The sequence below is a fragment of the Lissotriton vulgaris genome, unplaced genomic scaffold, assembly GCF_964263255.1.
Source record: "Lissotriton vulgaris unplaced genomic scaffold, aLisVul1.2 SCAFFOLD_3597, whole genome shotgun sequence".
NCBI classification, from domain to species: domain Eukaryota; kingdom Metazoa; phylum Chordata; class Amphibia; order Caudata; family Salamandridae; genus Lissotriton; species Lissotriton vulgaris.
Window position 1 is genome coordinate 50,307 of NW_028251461.1, and position 21,406 is coordinate 71,712.

At 48.9% G+C, this 21,406-nt stretch overlaps 1 protein-coding gene across 1 annotated transcript in view; it reads right to left on the minus strand.

Annotated features, from left to right (window-relative positions):
- Positions 1-613: 613 nt before the first annotated feature.
- Positions 614-21,406, minus strand: part of LOC147662878 (uncharacterized) — a 59,058-nt gene continuing 38,265 nt past the window's right edge. Inside the window, exon 3 of the mRNA XM_086950826.1 lies at positions 614-868. The gene's annotated coding sequence lies outside the window, so the exon portion shown is untranslated. The remainder of the gene's footprint in view (positions 869-21,406) is intronic.

Here is a 21,406-nt window from a genome sequence, read left to right on the forward strand (position 1 = left end):
GAAACAGAGTGCAGACCTCCAGATACACATGTCCATGGCGGAGACTGTGCCCTGGAATCTTTAGCAGGCATGTGTTATACATGGTACCGGACATGCTAAGCACAGGGGTAAAATGTGAACAAGCAGTGGCAATTCCAGTAGGTCTGGCTTTAAAGGAATATTGTACGGTTGTATAAGAAGCACCACTATTAAGTAGCACAGAGATAGAGATGTATGTGTGTGGAAGCAAAGACAGTTACAATGTTAAGCCAGACCTAAAAATCCATGTAGGTTCATTACTGCCCCCTCCCATCTGTGCTGCTGCTGTCAGAGAAAAACAGCATGAATTATTTACTTATTCAAGACACTTTCATAACATTCCAGTGTCATGTTTGTATGCGTTAAAGTTCAAGCTCAGGCATTGAGATACATAAACAAAATGATCACAGCTGCTTGGACGGCAAGCACTTTTTGTGGAAGCACACAACTTCTGCCCAATGAAAACATGTCTTCCTGGTTCACAACATGTGGGCGGAGCCGAAGCCCCTCTCTAGTGATGCTCACATAATTGTCTGGTGACAGCTGCACTTTCAAGACAGAACACAAAAAAGAAAGAGTCAGGGAGGGCAAAGGTTGACACTTCAATCACCCTTTATTTGAAAATTTGAGAAAACAATAATAAAACATTATGCATACAGCGAGCAACAGAACAACATGATCTTTCTCCCAGAGGGTCTCAGCAGGTTTGTAAAAATCAGTCATCCAATCAGGAACCAGATGTCTTAGATGGTCTTTAACATTTCAGGATAGAGTGGTGTCCAGCGGTGAAATTCCTGAGTCTTGGCTTTCATCCAGACCCTTTAAACATCTGTCTTATTGTTGTGTCATTCTAGTAAAATTAATAAAAGATACTTGTGTAAACAGTAAATTAACTTTAAGTTCTCCAGTAAGTCAGCAGATGCCACAAACCAAAATACAAAAACATGTTTATATATTTCATTGCCCTTCGCAAAATGAAACATGCAACATATATAAGCTACTCAGCGGCTCCCTCTGAGCAGAGCTCTCTGGTTATGAAGAAGTCTTACATGGAGTAGTAACGAAGAAACATAATATAAAGTCATTTTGTTGTTAATAAAAGAGTCATCCAGAGAAGAGGAAGAAAAGAGTTCTCTTTGCTCAGTCCCTCGCCTCTAACAGTCACCAAGGAGAGGCATGAATGAATGTTTGCTTGATGACATCAACTGGGATTTTGGGCTGACCTATTTTTATAGGATAGTTCCTTTTAAACAAGGAGCTCTAACCCTGAACCATGTTTAATCCTTAACACGAATCCTGAGACGCCTAAATAAATAAAGAGGTGACCCAGTAAATGATGTCTCAAAACCCCAGCTGATATTATCATACAAAGGGACAGTCTAGAAGGAATAGTTTCTTACCTGTAACTCCAGTTCTCACGTAGGGAATATCCATTTATAATCATAAGCACTGAATAGTCCCGCCCTCAAGCGGAGACCCCGGAGTACTTTACAATGGCCCAATTCGTCATCTTGTACTTAAAAAAGGGGCCAGGAGATTTATATATACGCATAATTTCATGATGTTTTAATACAACAGCATAAATCTCTTTCACAAACCCTTTTTTGATAGAGCATAAAGATGAAGGAGAGCCGGAAAGTGTAGCCTCATAGGCTGTCTTTATATAAGTTAAAAATAGAGGCTACACCTTTAAGAACCCAGAGACCCCCAGTATCCCATCATGCTCAGCAGGTGGCAGTTGTTCAGAATATTTTGAAGGCGATGCGTGATGATATTTAGGTCCATGGTTACCTCTGTCTACTCAAGCAGGGAGGAGGGAGGGTTGCCTATAACTATAATGGAAGTTCTCCACACGAGAGAACTGGAGTTACAGGTAAGAAATTATTCCTTCTTTGGTAGTAGATTTCCTTTTATAGTCATAAGCACTGAATAGAGTAGCAAGCCCATCCCCACAGCACACGGTGGAGAAGACAGAGTGAACTAAGGTAGCCATTTAAGGAAATGGATTTCTGAGACAGGCCTGTTCTTCTTGAGCATCTGAGTCTCTGCAATAATGTTTGGTAAATGTATGGGCAGAACTCCACGTGGCTACTTTCCAAATATCCAGAATTGGGATATTCCTCAGTAAAGCAGCAGTAGCCGCTTTACCTCTAGTGGAGTGCGCTTTAGGTTTAGCTGCTAGCGTCTTGTCTGCTTTTTGGTAGCACAAAAGGATGCAGGAAACTATCCATCGGGAGATGGAGTGTTTGGAAGTGGCTTAACCCGCATGGACCAGACCATCGTTGATAAACAATTGGTTCCATCTGCTGTTGCCCTTGCCTTATCAAGACAGAATTCAAAGCACTCCTCAGGTCCGGAGAATGAAGAGATCTTTCAGCTGGAGTAGAGAGATTCTGAAAGAATGATGGTAAGAAGCAAACTTGTTTAACATGATAGTCCAAAATAACTTTGGGGAGGAATTTTAGGCGAGTTCTCATGACCAATTTGCTAGAGTAGAAGACTGTATATGGTTCATGAGAGCAACACGCTTGGATCTCGCTAATCCTGCAGGCCGATGTCATTGCTAAAAGGAAAGCTGTCTTCCAAGAAGGGTGTTGCAGGGAGGCTTTATGGATTGGCTCAAAAGGGTCCTGCATAAAATGTGAAAGTACTATGTTAAGCTCCAAGGGAGGAGAAAGACGCATAATTGGAGGTAAAATCTTCTTCAACCCTTCTTGAAAAATCCTTGCTGATGGGAATTTCTAAAAAAAGGTTTGTGAAGGACATTTTTTGTAGGCAGTAAGAGCTGCCAACTGAACCTTTATAGAAGAGAATTACAAGTAAGATTTAGTCAAATGGAGCAGGTATGGAAGAATGACGTCTTTCTGGCAAGATGTAGTGTCCACGTTCTAGGCCTCTTTCAGGATGTCTGTGCAGCCTTGTGGCAGATTCAACTGTCCATACTGTGAGAAGTTGGCCTGATATATAATGTTCACTATTCTAGTGAGCACTTTGTATCAGTCCAAACAACCCTTATGGTGATTGGTTGTAAGTCAACCTTATAGACCAGCTATCCTAGTAGCATGGATACGAGCAGTCTTCGGGCTAAACTCTAGAGGGCGTGTTAAGCCAGCTGTTATACCATCACATATACCCCTTGAACACCAAGTGAAAGGACACCACACAAGTGATATGAAAATAAACAGTGTATTTATTAAAATCACAACAGCCCTGTAGTCTTTATGAGGACAGGGTACTAAGCACACAACAAAACTCTTATGAAAATACTTTAAGTTGCACAATTTACACAAATGCCCGAGGGGCACGGAGAACCATATACTATGGAAGTGGAATGCGAAATTACTAGCAGGTAAGTATAGTACTAATAGGCTTTGGAATCGCTAGGACTACGTTACTGAACCTTCAGATTACTAGTAGGAGGCCTAGGGGACTCGGGTGCAGAGTGTGCACTCTCACGCGGGATGCGGGACAAAGTCTATGGTAGCTAGAAAAGACAAAGTTAGTGTTCTCGGGCGAAGCCGACTAGGTAGATCGAAAACGACAGTGGATCCTGACCCTTGGATAGTGAGGCTATGCTGGGGCACCGAAATGCCAAAGTTACCTAGCCCAGGGGCTGCAGCTGCATAGGTCTCAAAAGACGTCGGGAATCCTCGTAGACGAACCAGGAGCCTGAAGAAAAGAAGTTGCTGGCAGGCGACCAGTGAAGAGAGTTCGAGTGATCCAAGCCTGGATCGAAGATGGATGACACCTGAAAGCAGAGGGGACCAAGTTCGTGACTACTAGCCAGTAGTCAGGTGGCACCAGGAGGGCACCGGATGGTAGTCACCTAGACTAGGTGAATGGGCGACGCTGGGCTCTGCAGATCTCACGGACCAGGAGGCGTTGTCGGCGACCAGGATGGAGGAGCGAGCTGTCCCACGATGGATGAAGCTGTCGACGTCGCTGGACCCAGGATTGGGGCAACAAGTCTTGGCAAATTCAAGCCCACGCGGTGGACCTAAAATGGCGTCTGGAGTGGACCAGGAGGGTCCGGGGTGCTCCTCTTTTGGAAGGGAGCAAGGGCCAGTCTGGAGCAACCAGACCAGCAGCAGTGATGTCGTCGGGCGTCGTTCAGAAGGCCACAAGCCAGCGGGCTAGTAGCCAAACAACGCAGTGAGCAGCAAAAAGCAGAAGGGCCCCACGCAGATCGTGGAGATGCTGGGAGGCTGGACTTCGGTGCTGGAGCTGCTCAGGGTCGGGGCTTCTCGGACCCCAAAGCACTCACCAGAGGATCCCTCGGCGGTCGTGCTGGATAGAAGTCGTGCAGTTCTGATGATAGCCGGTCCCTCGAGGTCTCGTCGCACCTACGGTTCTCAGCTTAGCTGTAGAGGTAGGTAGAGGTCAGAGGTGCCAGGGAAGCCGGGTCTCGTCGTGCTGGTCGGTCAGATTCTTGAAGAAGGACGTGCAGCAAACCGCGGAGTTCTTAGATGGTGCCTGCGGATGCAGGGTGACTACTCCTTAGCCACAAGGGAGAAATCTTGAGAAGAGTCTTGAAGTCCTTTCGTAGAAAGTCGTTTCTTGATTCAAAGATGATCTAATTTGGAAGGGTCCCCGCTCCTGCCTTTATCCTAAAGAAAGGGGTGGGTACGCGACTAGGTCCTGCCCTAGGGGTGGGACCAGGAAGGGGGGTGGTTACACCCCTCTCCCATGCCGGACTTCCCCAGGCCAGGGGCTGGTGTGCCCCTGGAACTGGTTCTAGCCGGCAGATGCGTAGTGAGCACCGGGGTGCCACTCAGCAGTCACCTTCCTGTAAAGCCCTGCCTACCCAGGATACACAAAACCCTGTCTGGGATGGTGCTAGCACCGCCCCTGACAGGAAACCCTTTGTCCAGGCTCCCCTCGCTGGAAGGACTCCCAGCTGCAGGAGGTCAGACTTGTGTCTGTGGTGGCAGCGTCCATTTTGTGGAGCTGAGGCTTCAGTTAACTTTAACCGGGGTTCTCAGTTACATACATGTCGTGTCCCTCTAGAAGGGTGGAATGCTAACCCCGTCGCCAGAATTGGCGAGGGGTTAGTACTCCAATTCGTATGACACCTTACTCGACATGTTTTGATAAAGCAATACCAAAGATAGCATTTAACCGCGAGGATTATAATGCACTTAAGAGTATATGGTATGCGTTATCATGGAACAGCTGTAAGGACTTGGTTCCGCAAGCTGCAAACGGGCTCAGCTCATGTCAGAGCACCATCTCACACAATTCCAAGCACTCTGCCTTCAGGATTGTCAAGGCCTGCCATAGGAGTGACTGATAGGAATCTGTGTGTCCATTTTTAGGGTTAGATATAGGTATACTATATCTCAAGCAAAGGGTGATTACACCACCTTGCCCCAGCTGTCGTGCAGCCAGTTGTGTCAGATTTAGATGGCCATCCAGGGGTGGCATAATACATGCTTCAGCCCCTGGTAGGCCCTGGGTACACCTATGCCCTGAGTTACAGGGTCTGAGAAGGTGGCCCAGTACCAATTGGAAATGTACCTAAGGTACATGGAATCCATTTTAGAGAGAGAGCAGTAGGCCTGGGGTCCTGATTGGCAGGGCCCCAGGTCAACTAAGTCGGAAAACCAGCAAAACACCAGGCAATAAAAGTTGGGGGCAACCATAGTCAGGTATCCACCTTCCTACACAACCCCTCCCCCCCCCCAAACGAAAGGAGATAAGGCTATCCTTGACCAGGTAAGCCTATATTGCCTGAGTGGCCATATGAGGTGGTACATGCACTGGCATGGTTACCCCCTGTATCATGGTCCACTAAGCAACCCCTCACCCTGAGGGTATCTGAGGGTCTCCACCATAGGGAATCACTACCTGTGGTGTGCTTTGGCAAAGTAAAAGGCTGGTGTGGGAATGGAGTACTGAAGTGAGACTCCACTACTGTTGGGCTCAACTTCCTCCAATCACTATCCACCACATGTGCCTTTCTTTCCAGGACTGAGTTGCTATGAGCTCTCAGGGTCAACCTCTGGCTACCTAAAGCTGGAGGCTGAGTCCCCCTGTTTGGCTCACTGGCGGGACAGGTCAGGTTTGGGGTTTTTAGGCCCCAGGTTTGGCTGTGCCCAGCAGTGTCCAGCTGTGGGAGTTCCCTAACTAAGTTTAAGGGGGATCCCTCAGTAGTTTGTTTTATTTTCACTTGGCTAGGACTACTAGCTTCAGTGATCCTAATCTGCTGATTGGGGATTTTTGGACAGAGGGCCCTTTGGGGTCCACCACTGGCCTTCCTGTCCTCTACAGCCCTGGGCTGACTGAGGCAGGGTAGAGAGGTGCAGGCTACCTGCTCCAGACTGGGTCCCACCTGGGAAGGGTCCACTGCTATTAGGGGCTCTGCCAGGCTAGGCCTGACTACCTCTGGGGCAGTTCCTTCAACAGGGGTAGAGTCAGTTCCCTGAGGAGGCTGGCTCTCACCTAGTGTCTGGGAGGGGGAAGACTTTTCTTCCTCCTCAATGCTCTCAGTTTGGGTGGAGTGATCCATTGTTTCAGGCTTCACAACCCCACTATCTGTCTGAGTAGAGGCTGAGACCATTTCAACCTTGCCAACCTTTTCAGGAGGGCACTCAGTCTGTGTTTGGGCTGTGACTGTCACAGCCCTCCTATCCTGTTCAGGAAAGTCTGTCTGAGCCTGGGCAGTGGCTACCACTGCTCTTCCAACCTTTTCAGGGAGGAATGGTGCTGGGACTGGGGCTGTAGCTATTACTGCCCCACTAACCTTTCTGGGTAGGCCTATCATCCTGGAGTGAGTTTCTTGCTCCACCTCAGCCCATGCTGAGAGTTCCAGGTCATTCCCCAGTAAGCAATCTACAGGTAGGTTATCTGTCACTGCCACTCTCATGGGCCCTGTGACATTACCCCAACTGAGCTCGACTACTGCCATGGGATGCCTTCTTTTCACTCCATGAACATCTGTCACCTGGGAAAGGAAACCAGGGGTCAGTTGAGCAGAGGGGACCAGATGGTCAATCACCATGGTGATGCTGGCCCCTGTGTCTCTGTATGCCTCAACTTTCTGACCATTGATAAAGGGCTCTTGTCTATACTTCCCCAAAATGTGGGAACCAGTAGTGAAGTTGGCAAACCCCATGCCAGTCTCACAGACAAGAGTGTTGTTAGGGGATCTGGCTAGGCCATAATCCTCCTGGTTTCCCAAAGTAATGCCCACCACATTTTTGGGGGCACTCCCACCACCTGGGGGTTTACCACTAGTGGTAACAGGAGGTCTGGGAGTAGTACCTGGGGGTATGTTTTCCTTAGTGTTGTTGGCCTTTGGGCAACTGCTGTCACTTTTGTAATGGCCTATCTATTTGCAGGTATGACAAAAAGGTTTCTTTTGGGTTTTGGGAGAAGTTGGGGACCCACCCTTTTCAGAGGAATTTTGGGGCCCTGTGGTTTGATCAGAAGATTTATTCCCACCCTTCTCTTGAGGCTTGGTTGATTCCTTCTTTTGGTCACCACCCTGGTTCTTAGGCCTGACCCTGGTTCTGACCCATTTGTCTGCCCTCTTACCCAATTCCTGTGGAGAGGTCAGATCAGAGTCTACCAGGTGCTGGTGTAATAACTGGTTCTGACAATTACTTAAGATTTGCTCTCTCATAATTAGATTGTACAATCCTTTAAAATCAGCAACCTTACTTCCCAGTAGCCAGCCTTCAAAAGCCTTAGTGGCACAATCAACAAAGTCAGCCCAATCCTGAGACTGAGTTTTCTGGGTGTCTCTGAACATCAACCTGTACTGTTCAGTTGTTAAGCCAAACCCATCAACCAGTGTATTCTTCAGGACTTGGTAATTGTTAGCATCCTCAACTCTAGTAGTGAGGAGCTTATCTCTACCTTTGCCTTCAAAGGAGAGCCACAAGATAGCTGCCCACTGACTCTGAGGGACACACTGTACAGTGCAAGCCCTCTCCAAAGCAGTTATCCATTTGTGGATATCATCCCCTTGTTTAAAGGGGGGCACTATCTTACTCAGGTGTCTAGTATCTAAACTCCTGTCTTTTTCTCTTGGGAGAATGCTGCCACCAGTGGAATCTAGTCCACTTAACTTTTGCTCTCTAGCAAAGGCAAGTCTCTCTTTGGCCAGGGCAAGTTCTTCCCTTTCAATCCTCAGATTGACTTCCCTCACTTTGGCTTCATACACTCTCCTCTGAGGGGATGTCATCCCTCTGTGAGAAGAGGCCTGAGAGCCATTGGTTAGAATGGATCTGTTAGAGCCTCTTGATAGAGACCTAACTCGTCCATTCCCAATGTTAAGCTGGCCTGAGAGTGGCCCTGGGGGTCCCCCAAACCCATTTTCATGCCTACTTAAGTTGGACCTGGAGAGTCTCCTGACTTCTACCTGTCCCTTGTCTGCCTCATCCTCTGATAACTCATCTTCATCCTCATCCTCAGCATCATCTGCCTCCTGGAGGGGGTGATCATGGTTATCAAAGGGACCCTGTAAGGGGGGCATATTCCCATCTGGATGAGAAGGATCTGTGTTGGCAGACCTCCTGGCATCATAAGTCTCTAAGAGACCAATCAGAAAAGGAATGGTAGGGTTAGAACCCTGTTTTAGCTTCCTGGATGTACAGATTTGTCTCATCTCCTGGAAGCTAAGAGCAGCATGTCCACAACCACAAGAGGGGTCTCTGAAGACTCTCCGTGGTTAGACATGCTTCTAGTGTGGTGTAAGTGATGCACCTACCTACACTATTTGTTTGCCTACTGATCCCTTGCTAAGAGTTGTAGCCAAGGTGTGCTAAGCCTTGAGGAGCTACAACAGCTGGTTCAGTAGAACTCAGAGTATTCTAAGCTAAGTTATATGTACCTGGAGTACTTATGTGATCTTTCACAAGATATTCTTAGGATACGTGTGGTAAAACAACAGCAAGCTCAAATCCCACCGCTGCCACCAATGTGAGAAGTTGGCCTGATATATAATGTTCACTATTCTAGTGAGCACTTTGTATCAGTCCAAACAACCCTTATGGTGATTGGTTGTAAGTCAACCTTATAGACCAGCTATCCTAGTAGCATGGATACGAGCAGTCTTCGGGCTAAACTCTAGAGGGCGTGTTAAGCCAGCTGTTATACCATCACATATACCTAGGCTGTCCTGTTTTCAGTTTCTATTTTTGGTAAATTCTGGTGTTTTTTTTTCAGTGTTTTCAATATTTCAAAAAACAGTTGTTATCAGTGGTTACACATTTTCACGCCACTAAAAACAACTATAAAAAGTGTTTTTCCGGTGTTTATGGAACGTTTTGCTTTTATCAAAGCTTGCTTTCTGCACTGAAAGAACATGGGGGCATATTATCAAGGGGGTTTATCTCCGCTTTTTTGGCTTTAAAAGCCAAGAAAGCGGAGATAAAATTATCTCCCTATTACCAAGCTGTCGCTAACACCAGTTAGTGACAGCTAATAGGAGATAGCGACCATCTTGGGCCCCGCTTTGCATGTCAGTGATATTTATCACTAATGACATGCAAAGTGGGCGTGCCAAGATGTTAACGACTGGAAACAGTCCCTAACATCGCTATCTCCTATTACCAACTTTTGGAGATATTCGAGCTAAGCGCGAATATCTCCAAAAGCTAACACCTGCCCTGAGCAGTTCTTAGCCATGTTATCCAATGGGAGGTGGATAACATGGCTAAGAGCATTAGCTCGGTAATGCATGAATATCGCTGACTTTTCAGCGATATTCATGCATTGCGGCCGTTTTTTATCGCATTTGCGATAAACCTTGCTAATAGCAAGGTTTATCTGCGATAAATATCGCCGATGTGCGGCGATAATTTTTGTCTCTAAACAAGTTAGAGACAAAAATTATCGCTAGTTGTTGGTAATATGCCCCATGGTATATAGACAGTGTACGTATAGTGTATATGAGGTATAAAGAGATTTTTGCAAATTAATCCTATTGTAGTACACCATACAATACTTCTTCAGTGAGTCTTTGGTCATCTGCACTTGCGCTTTCCTTCCCATGTAAAATTTTGTGAAAAGGCCCTCTCAGCATTCATATCCCCTTGGGCTATGAACCATCAGTTGGGATGACTCTTTCCTTGATGCCACATAAAGCACAAAATGATAAATATTTGCGTTTTAGTTCCTGGCATAAGAAAACAGTGCACCAGAATGGACTAAGAAGTCAATAGCATCCCTCATTAACTCTTAAGATTGTAAAGATGCTTTCAGCATACCATCTAACAAGTGGCAAGGATCTCTTCACTTCAGCTCGGGTATCAATTTTGACAGGTCATCACACAAATTTTTTATATACGTAGCTGAATCACTGCAAATACAAACAATATCACTCCAATCTTTGTTGAACTTGGAAAGAACCTTTTTTGCAGAGCAGAACAAGTGACACTGAGTTCCATGTTTTCCAAAAGTCTGGTGTCACGTTTTCCCCACTATCCCAGATGCTTGGTGATATATATACTTGTCACTATACCTTGCATTTAATGTTTAATGCCTGAGGTGTTGGCAATTCACCTACTATCAATACTGACCCACTAGAAACTATGGTCTGATGTATTAGGGGTTTTTACCCATTCTCTGTGGGTAAATGTGATGGCACATATTAGGAAAGATTTTTATGAAACAAGCCATTTTACCTATCAGTGAAAGAATCAAATACAGCCAAAATTTCAAATATGAGTTTGATATGTCCTTATTCTCTACAGTTTATAAAATAATTAAACTAGACCTAAAACATGAAACTAAACCCTGCATCTTTAGACCAAAGGCCATAAAACTGAAAAAAGTCAAAGGAAGAAGAAACAATATTTTAGTGGCATCCCTAAAGAACAAAACTCAAGCAGGATAATGTTAGCCAGTCATTCTTACTGCTAGCTTCTACAGCAAAGTTACATCTTATTGACCCCTTCAGTAAGAACAAAATTACTCTTTCACTTTCTTTTTCCTTTCTTTGAATGGCATTTAGTTTGTGGTTGTGCAGGTGTTTTTTCAGTGTTTATATGTTTTCACCGGTGAGGGCTATTTTTCTTTCAGTGGGGTTTTATCAGTTGTTATAGGTTTAAACCTAAAACCCCACAGCCTACATATACCCCTTGCACACCAAGTGAAAGGACACCACACAAGTGTTATGAAAATAAACAGTGTATTTATTAAAATCACAACAGCCCTGTACTCTTTATGAGGACAGGGTACTAAGCACACAACAAAACTCTTATGAAAATACTTTAAGTTGCACAATTTACACAAATGCCCGAGGGGCACGGAGAACCATATACTATGGAAGTGGAATGCGAAATTACTAGCAGGTAAGTATAGTACTAATAGGCTTTGGAATCGCTAGGACTACGTTACTGAACCTTCAGATTACTAGTAGGAGGCCTAGGGGACTCGGGTGCAGAGTGTGCACTCTCACGCGGGATGCGGGACAAAGTCTATGGTAGCTAGAAAAGACAAAGTTAGTGTTCTCGGGCGAACCCGACTAGGTAGATCGAAAACGACAGTGGATCCTGACCCTTGGATAGTGAGGCTATGCTGGGGCACCGAAATGCCGAAGTTACCTAGCCCAGGGGCTGCAGCTGCATAGGTCTCAAAAGACGTCGGGAATCCTCGTAGACGAACCAGGAGCCTGAAGAAATGAAGTTGCTGGCAGGCGACCAGTGAAGAGAGTTCGAGTGATCCAAGCCTGGATCGAAGATGGATGACACCTGAAAGCAGAGGGGACCAAGTTCGTGACTACTAGCCAGTAGTCAGGTGGCACCAGGAGGGCACCGGATGGTAGTCACCTCGACTAGGTGAGTGGGCGACGCTGGGCTCTGCAGATCTCACGGACCAGGAGGCGTTGTTGGCGACCAGGATGGAGGAGCGAGCTGTCCCACGATGGATGAAGCTGTCGACGTCGCTGGACCCAGGATTGGGGCAACAAGTCTTGGCAAATTCAAGCCCACGCGGTGGACCTAACATGGCGTCTGGAGTGGACCAGGAGGGTCCGGGGTGCTCCTCTTTTGGAAGGGAGCAAGGGCCAGTCTGGAGCAACCAGACCAGCAGCAGTGATGTCGTCGGGCGTCGTTCAGAAGGCCACAAGCCAGCGGGCTAGTAGCCAAACAACGCGGTGAGCAGCAAAAAGCAGAAGGGCCCCACGCAGATCGTGGAGATGCTGGGAGGCTGGACTTCGGTGCTGGAGCTGCTCAAGGTCGGGGCTTCTCGGACCCCAAAGCACTCACCAGAGGATCCCTTGGCGGTCGTGCTGGATAGAAGTCGTGCAGTTCTGATGATAGCCGGTCCCTCGAGGTCTCGTCGCACCTACGGTTCTCAGCTTAGCTGTAGAGGTAGGTAGAGGTCAGAGGTGCCAGGGAAGCCAGGTCTCGTCGTGCTGGTCGGTCGGATTCTTGAAGAAGGACGTGCAGCAAACCACGGAGTTCTTAGATGGTGCCTGCGGATGCAGGGTGACTACTCCTTAGCCACAAGGGAGAAATCTTGAGAAGAGTCTTGAAGTCCTTTCGTAGAAAGTCGTTTCTTGATTCAAAGATGATCTAATTTGGCAGGGTCCCCGCTCCTGCCTTTATCCTAAAGAAAGGGGTGGGTACGCGACTAGGTCCTGCCCTAGGGGTGGGACCAGGAAGGGGGGTGGTTACACCCCTCTCCCATGCCGGACTTCCCCAGGCCAGGGGCTGGTGTGCCCCTGGAACTGGTTCTAGCCGGCAGATGCGTAGTGAGCACCGGGGTGCCACTCAGCAGTCACCTTCCTGTAAAGCCCTGCCTACCCAGGATACACAAAACCCTGTCTGGGATGGTGCTAGCACCGCCCCTGACAGGAACCCTTTGTCCAGGCTCCCCTCGCTGGAAGGACTCCCAGCTGCAGGGGGTCAGACTTGTGTCTGTGGTGGCAGCGTCCATTTTGTGGAGCTGAGGCTTCAGTTAACTTTAACCGGGGTTCACAGTTACATACATGTCGTGTCCCTCTAGAAGGGTGGAATGCTAACCCCGTCGCCAGAATTGGCGAGGGGTTAGTATTCCAATTCGTATGACACCTTACTCGACAATCAATCAATCAATCAAAGACATTTATAGAGCGCACTACTTACCCGTAGGGTCTCAAGGCGCTTAGGGGGGGGGTGCCGTTACTGCTCGAACAGCCAGGTCTTGAGCTTCTTCCTGAAGGAGAGGTGGTCTTGGGTCAGGCGCAGGTCGGCCGGGAGGGAGTTCCAAGTCTTGGCGGCCAGGTAGGAGAAGGACCTTCCTCCTGTTGTGGCTCTGCGGATGCGTGGAACGGCGGCGAGGGCTTGGCTGGCAGATCGGAGGTGGCGTTTGGGAGCGTAGAATTTGATTCGGTTGTTGAGGTAGCTCGGGCCTTGATCGTGTAGGGCTTTGTGTGCGTGGGTGAGGAGCCGGAAGGTGATTCTTTTGTTGACGGGGAGCCAGTGCAGGTCTCTCAGGTGTCCGGAGATGTGGCTGTTCCGTGGGATGTCGAGGATGAGTCTGGCTATGGCGTTCTGGATCCGCTGGAGTCTCTTCTGGAGCTTGGCGGTGGTTCCGGCGTAGAGTGCGTTGCCGTAGTCCAGTCGGCTGGTGACGAGGGCCTGGGTGACGGTCTTCCTGGTCTCCGTGGGGATCCACCAGAAGATCTTCCGAAGCATGCGCAGGTGTGGAATTTTAGTTTACGAACTGAACATCATCTGCGCCAGCTTGTCACCCATGTACAACGTGCACGACAACCATTTTAGGTATCATGGTCTCCCCGTCCACGATCGGTTGCCAGCGCGCCCCTCTGACCCAGCAAGCATCCTCCGCGCACCCTGGCTCCCCCTCCCTCTCATGAGCATGACCCTTCCGCATGACCCTGTCCTTGGGAGTCACGCCAGCGCCTGACCAACACCTCCTCTCCTCCCATGAATGCCCCTCTGTTGATCAACCTTCCCTCCGCACAGGATTGTCCACGAGGCATGAATACCACTCCTTTGATGACCCCTCACCCCGTGTCCGACTGTCCACACAGGTCCGAGGCATTGCCTAAGCCGGGAGATACCATTTACTGCCCCTCATTGTATGGAATCGCCCCTCTTCAAAGGACACACTGTTGATCAGGGCCTCCCCACCCCCTGGGATATGATCAGGCGCACACATCCTAAGACTTGGCGAAACACTCAGCTGCGTGATGACCCCCTCCTCTTATCAGCAGGTTGAGGACCTCTATTGTGAAGGTATATGGGGGTGGGATTGACACGAGGATTACGGGGATGTATCTTTCCTTGTTGTTCACAATGTTCTGATTGTAATAAAGAAAGGTCACATGCCATAAACCAGTGTATAAGAGGCCAGGCCTCGGAGAGGCTGTGAGAGCACCTCGAGACGATACCTTGTTGTCTGATCTGATGTGTTCTGCTCCGTCGGAATAAAACTTCTGTTTCCTGCCTTCTGGTCTCCGGCGCCTGCCTCATTGCTTGGTAAATTTGAATGGTACAAGGGCGATTAGCGCCGGGCAAATCTTGAGAAAGGTCCTAGCCCTACCTTTTTCCACAATTGGCGTCCCAAAGCGTGGGGCCCATCAGCGACACGTGGATCCAGTGGGAGAGGTCCCGACGACAGAGTGAACGACTGCAACGATCGGGAAGAGCTCGTGTCCGATAGACCCTCGTCTGACAGCCGATCATCCGACCTTCACTAGTTCTGAACAGACCTCTCTCGAGTGATCTACGGTCCTGACTGGGAACCATCAGGAGTGCCACGGGCATCACGAAGGAGAGAGGACGATCGGGCGCTGGATCCAGAGGACAGGAAACCGTCCATGCGGTCCGGGTAAGGTCGTGTAAACACGACAAATTGAGAAAAGATTGTTTTGTTTGGATAATACTAGTATTACGCTTTGTTGAAACCTCTGGAGATTCGCTGTCTGCAAACGGAGAAAACAACAGACTCTCTCTTTGCAAACAGTGAAGGATAGGTAACGCAGACTTTTGTCCCCGTTGTAATCCGTCGTGCCTATCTTCCTCCCCCACTGTTTCCCGAACTGTCGTTCGTGGATTATTGTCTGGAGATTCTTTGTCTGCAAACAGGGAAGAACAAGGTCTCTCTTTGCAGGTAGAGAAAGGGTGGGTAACGATAACTTTTCGTGCCCACTTATTCTCCCCACTGATTGTTTTGATTGACTGATTGTTCGGTATTGGTTCGTTTGAGGTATTCACCGCCGGCAAACAACGGAGAATAGAAATATTCTGTCTAGTCTTTGCCCGCCGTGATAAGATAGGTAGTGCAGACTTTTGTCCCCGTTGTAATCCGTCATGCCTATCTTCTCCCCACTGGTTGGTAGCCTGTTTAGCCCGGACCGCTTATTAGAGATGAATCATCCAGCTCCACTGGAGGGCACCCCTAATAAGGACATGTTCACTAAGCATGGACTAGTCGCTATAGCTTATACTAAGTTATGGCATAAATATACAAAGAAGAACCCTGAAAGTCAGTGGCCACTGATAGGTTCCTTTGACGATCATAAAATAAAAGCATTAGAAATAGCGCTACAGAAAAATAAGACTACGCCCACTATGCTCGACAGTATCGGCATGTGGCGCAAAGAAACGGAACAACGAAAGAAAAGAGAAGAAGCAAAAATAGGGAAAGAATTACGAAAGGCAGCCCACCTAGCCGCAAAGCAACTAGAAGAAGAAATAAAAGAAAGAAAGGAAACTACGCGAAACCAAGAATCAGGGTCGACAGGCCAATGTCCTGTTAGGACCCCCTCTGCGCTCTACCCTGAATTGCCCTCCAAACAGCGGGCGAACGATGAGTTACTACTAGGTCCCCCAATCATCTACATGCCCCCTCCGTATGCCCCCTGCCAACAACACTCGCGGGCCCTAAATGCAAACGAGAACGACCTCAGCGCTAGTGCACCGGCCCTCACGGCCTCCGCACCAGCCACATTAACAACATCGTCAGACGACCCTGAGACTAGCAAACAACCACCAGCCAGACCAAATAGGTTGAGCAAAGATGAGCGGGATGGGATCGACAAAATAGCAAAGACCTTAGTAGAACGAAGGGAGAGCGAAGAGTACACAATGAACATATATAATTCACATGCCGACAGCCACAGGCGGCATTTCATTTTGCGATTCAGCTACCACACCCTGAACGCATATGAAGATAGGTACCAAAGTAAGGGCCCCTCTAAACTAACAACGCTGTATAGGAAGATTGATGTTGAAGATGGGACTGAATGTGAGGCGACGGAGCTCTTCACGCAGATGCTTGAGGTCCTCCGCCACCTCACGGAACAAAAACCAGAAGCCAAGGTTGCAGTCCCTGAAACGACCTCAGTAGAAGTAGCCAATACTATGATGCCCATCAGAGAGGCGGCCCCTTACTGGATCCCGCCACGTGGCCAGGGAACAAGCGATGATATTAATAATGCAGATGCAAAAGGGAGGGTTGTGTATAATTGGGTTTACCAACCATGGGACCGACAAGATATCCTAACCTTCAAACAAACCTTGCCCGATTTAAGAAAGAACCCGACGGCATTTTATACCGAATTAGGCACAGCCTTGGGTTCGACGATAATGACTTTAGCGGACATTGACTTGTTCTTCGGGTTATGCCTGCCGGCTGACGTGTGGAAGCGAATCCGGAAGGCTGACCACACGGATCTGTTTGGACATACCTGGGACCAACTCGGTAAATTAGATAGACAACGAGAACCTGGAAGGAAACCAGTAAAAGACATACTAGAACTCCCAGACAAAATAGTTCAGAAATTAAAGACACTGATCCCAGAAAGAAAGGTAGACTGGTCGATAGTCACGGCCTGTCGGCAGAAACCCCAGGAAGATGTGTCAGAATACTTCTCCCGGTTCGAGACAGTGTTCTCCGACTACAGTGGCCAAGACATGACCACCGCAACCGGACAGCACCTGTTTGTACAAAATTACGTAAAAGGCCTAACACAAGAGGTCTCCCAAAAGCTGCAGACGAGTGAGAGTAGTTGGGGGGCCTCCAAACCCGCAGCTATCCTTCAGATGGCTCAGTATTACGAGCACCAAAAGAATGAGAATGATAGGGCGTCCGAGAAAAAGAAGAAAGATTTAAAAGAAAGGGTAATGATAGCCCAGATACAAGGTATAACGGTAGGACGAGAACATCAAAGGGGGAACTACCAATCAGCCACCCCCAGAGATCTACCTCCTAAAGATCACACTCCCACACCCCACACTGGACGTAGAGACATTAGCAATGACCAATGCGCCTTCTGCAAAGGGTTCGGCCATTGGAAATACCAGTGTCCGGTTATGCTAGAGATGAATAGAAATAGGGACTCCAGGGATGTGGCAGGTGGTCCGAGAAATAGAGTACAAGGACGAGGGCACACCAACGACACCAACAATGACAGATCAGGGAGACTGAACACGTTTGACCGTCCCCGACAGAACCAATATCAGCTGTCCGAAGGTGAAAATACCCCCGACTTTGCATAGGACTGCTAGGGGCAAGGGAGGGATCCAGTCGAGCTCTGTGTTGACCAGCAAGGTCCTTATGTCACCGCTAAGGTCCTGGGTACAGAGTCTCCATTCTTGGTAGACACTGGGGCGACACGTAGTGTGTTATCAAAACGACTGATTCCAAGGGCACCCTTGTCTGGCTCGCACATAACGTCGATAGGTTTCGATGGAACGCCCTCCACTAACCCCCTGTCCGTACCTATTACCTTTGACCTAGAAAACAACACCACTGACGCGACATTTCTGCTCTCCTCCAACTCCCCTGACGCCATTATGGGCATTGACTTACTGAAACATTTTCGAGCCACTATTAGATGTTCCCCAGATGGAATCCGAGTCATCCTGTACGACAACCCAGACATGCCCAGATCCTGCCCCTCACGACACATGTGCTCCATAACTGACGCTGACCTGTCCTTGCTTGACACCCTGCCACCGTACCTGTGGGCCAAAAATGACTCTGATGTGGGACGAATGATGATTGACCCTATTCATATAACTGTAAGACAGGACGCTATGCTCCCGAAACTCCCACAATATCGGATATCCCCAGAGGGCGAGAAGGCACTGGTAGCGATCATTCAGTCTCTGGTAGATGCAGGAGTGGTTGAAGAGGTGGTCAGCAACGTCTGCAACAGCCCAATCCTACCTATTGTTAAGAAGCAAGGTGAAGGAGATGAGAAAGCGTACCGCTTTATCATCGACCTGCGAGAAATTAACAAAGTGGTTGTACCCCAATACCCTGTAGTCTCCGATATCACCACCATTCTGACCCTCATCCCGTCCACTGCCACCACCTTCACTGTTATCGACCTTAAGAACGCGTTTTTCTCTATCCCCATCCATCCAGACAGCCGTTATCTCTTCGGCTTCACTTTAAAATCCCGCTCGTACCGATTTTGTAGAGCTCCCCAGGGGTACACTGAAAGTCCCAGCATTTACAGCCAGGCCCTCAAAAGGCAGCTGGATGCCTTCCAGCTACCAGATGGAGTGGTGTTGATCCAATATGTTGATGATATCCTTTTGGCGGCCGACACCACCCCGCTTGCAACGACAGCCACCGTCCAACTCCTACACTTTCTTGCAGAAAATGGCCATAAAGTCTCCAAAAAGAAGTTACAATTCTGCCAGCCACAAGTGACTTACCTAGGCCATCTCCTGTCCAAAGAAGGGAGGAAACTTACACCCGACCGAATCCAAACCATCCTAGACACCCCCATCCCAAAAACACAAAAGCAAGTCCGCTCTTTGGTTGGCCTAACCTCTTTCTCCGCTCTTTGGTTGGCCTAACCTCTTTCTGCAGACAGTGGTTACCTAACTTCAGCCTCATTGTAAAACCTCTACTTGCCCTATTAGCCAAAGATGCCTCCTTCCCGCTCCCTTGGACCCCTGAGTGTCAAGCATCCTTTAAGGAATTGCGAGATGCTCTCTGTTCAGCGCCTGTTCTAGGAACCCCGGATTTCTCCAAACCCTTCTCCCTCTTCACCCACGAAAGGGAGGGGTGTGCATTGTCTGTCCTAACACAATCGATTGGTCCTAAGCAGCGCCCTTGTGCCTACTTCTCCGCCACTCTTGATCCTGTAGCCAGAGCTTTGCCTGCCTGCCTTCGAGCGGTAGCTGCCGCTGCCGTCTCTATCCGCCAGAGCGAAGGAATCGTACTTTCAAACCCGCTGACCGTGCTAGTACCCCATGCTGTCGACACCCTCCTGAACCAAACCAAGACTCAACACCTGACTAGCGCACGACTGACAGGGTACGAACTGACGCTACTTGCACCCCACATCACACTGAAGAGATGCACAACTTTGAATCCTGCCACATTGTTGCCCCTGCCTGAAAATGACCCCGACGTTCCTCCCATCCACGACTGTGTGACCCTCACGGACGAACAGACAAGAAGCAGGGTTGACCTCCGAGACACTGCTTTTACTGATCCCGATGGAGAGCTATGGGTAGACGGCTCATGCATCAAACTCCCAGATGGCACCACTTCAGCTGCCTATGCAGTCACGACAGCCCGAACAGTAGTTGAGACAGCCTGCATCACGCAACGATCTGCCCAGGCAGCAGAGCTGATAGCCCTCACACGAGCATGCATCATAGCCACGGGGACCACCGCGAACATATACACAGACAGCCAGTATGCCTTCGGGGTGGTCCACCATTTTGGACTCCTGTGGAGGGAGAGGGGATTCCTGACGTCCCACGGCACCCCGATCCTCCACGGAGATCTAGTCTCCGCTCTGATTGAAGCAGTTCTCCTCCCCAAACGATTAGCGGTGATCAAATGTCAGGCACACAAAAGGGTGATAGACTTAGTCGGACAAGGGAATGCATTGGCCGACATCACTGCACGAACCACAGCTGAGAATAGGACGGTGACACGCATGTATGTGACCAGGTCACAAGCAGAGAAATGGAGTGACACAAGGGTAATGATCAGAGACATACAGTCGGCCAGCACCCCTCACGAGCTGACTAAGTGGGCAAGGGTGGGTTTGAAGGATGAAGAGGGCTGCTGGCGAACGAAGGATGCAAACAAGTGGTTGCTGCCCGACTCATATCTGATCCCCATACTGACGATGGCACACTCCCCAGCACACATAGGATCTGCACCCATGATCGAACTCATTTCCAAAGTCTGGCACAACGACAAAATCCCTGACTCAGCCAGACGCCTAGTTCAGCAATGCCTTATCTGTCTGCAACACAACCCCGGGAAAGGAACTGTGGTACCCCGGGGAGGGTTTGGGACCCCCAATCACCCCTTTGAGGTCCTTCAGATGGACTACATCCAACTAGAGAGATGCCAAAGCTTGAAGTATGTACTAGTCATCGTATGTGCCTTCAGCAAATGGGTAGAGGCCTATCCAACCCGTGACAACACTGCCATGACTACTGCCAAAGTACTACTGAAAGAATTCTTCCCTCGCTACGGCCTTTGTCGAATTTTATGGAGCGACAATGGCCCCCACTTCATAGCTGAGGTTATCCAACTAATCCTAAAGGGGTTGGGGGTGAAGCAAAGGTTTCATGCGGTCTTCCACCCCCAATCCGCCGGTCTGGTGGAACGCCATAATGCCACACTGAAGTTAAAATTGTCAAAAATAGTGGCCACCACTGGACTTAACTGGCCGGATGCCCTCCCACTGGCCTTGTTATCGATGCGCTCCACTCCCACCAAGCACCATTTGACCCCCTACGAGGTCGTGTTTGGGCGACCGATGAATCTCTGGACTGCTCCCAAACCGACCTCCATTCATGACGTCCCAGACGTCCTACTATCTGATTATTTGTGCAAGTTAACTAAAACGTTGTCTGTCATTCATCAACAGGTGCAGCAGGCCATCCCCGATGCTTCCAGGGGCCCCGGCCACGACATCCAGCCGGGAGATTTCGTCCTAATACGAAATTTCCAGCGGACCAAGAGTCTGGAACCTCGGTGGACGGGCCCCTGGCAGGTGCTGATTACCACCCGAACGGCGCTTCGAGTGGAGGGGAAGAAGCACTGGCTGCACGCACATCACTGCCGGAAGGTCTCTGCAAACCTGGCCACGACAGAAAACGTCAACACCCAAGAAGAGCTCCTGAACAAAGACCGACCGACATTGAACTGTTATCCCGATACTGAGGCACTCGAACTTGCAAAATTCTCTGATCCCACTGTGCCATCCAGAGAAGGGTATTTCCTGCGTCGAAAGGAGGGAGTTTCGGCTAAGTAGGCCACGGACTAAGTTGAATCTCAGAACGGTGACCTAAGCACAATCAAGGGTTACCGGGAGAGAAGCTAAACGAAGTCTGTGGTTCTGCCCACTACCGAGCCCCTTGAAAGTGATGGAAGCGCCAGATGAGAAGATGATGGAAGCGCCAGATAAGAAGATGATGGAAGCAACAGGAAATACCCA